We start from the raw sequence: 695 nt of genomic DNA, 5'->3' as shown, positions 1-695 counted from the left end.
CCTTGACAGTGGCTCTCATGGAGCCACAAGGTGATCAGGTCAATGTTGTATAGTCCCAACACCAAACTTAGAGTTTGGATATGGGGTCTTAACACGAAACTTAGAGTTTGGTTGTGGCCTCACAACACCAAACTTAGAGTTTGACTATGGGGGCTCTTCTTGACTCTGAACTGAGAGAAGCTCTTCATGCTTACTCTCTTTTGTCATAGAGGGATGGCCATGTGCCTTAAACACAAGGTAGTCCCCATTCAATTGAAGGACTAGTTCACCTCTGTTGACATCTATCACAGCTCCTGCTGTGGCTAGGAAAGGTCTTCCAAGCATGATGCAATCATCCTCTTCCTTCCTAGTGTTTAAGATTATGAAATCAGCAGGGATGTAAAGGCCTTCAACCTTTACTAACACGTCCTCCACTATTCCATAAGCTTGTCTCAATGACTTGTCTGCCAATTGTAATGAGAACAAGGCAGGTTGTACCTTAATGATTCCCAGCTTCTCCATTACAGAGAGTGGCATAAGATTTATCCCTGACCCCAGATCACATAGAGCCTTTTCAAAGGTCATGGTGCCTATGGTATAAGGTATTAAGAACTTGCCAGGATCTTGTTTCTTTTGAGGTAGAGTTTGCTGAATCCAGGTATCTAGTTCACTAATGAGCAAGGGAGGTTCACTTTCCCAAGTCTCATTACCAAACA

The sequence above is a fragment of the Arachis duranensis genome, chromosome 9 (assembly GCF_000817695.3).
Source record: "Arachis duranensis cultivar V14167 chromosome 9, aradu.V14167.gnm2.J7QH, whole genome shotgun sequence".
Lineage (NCBI taxonomy): Eukaryota > Viridiplantae > Streptophyta > Magnoliopsida > Fabales > Fabaceae > Arachis > Arachis duranensis.
This window is presented reverse-complemented; position numbering follows the sequence as displayed.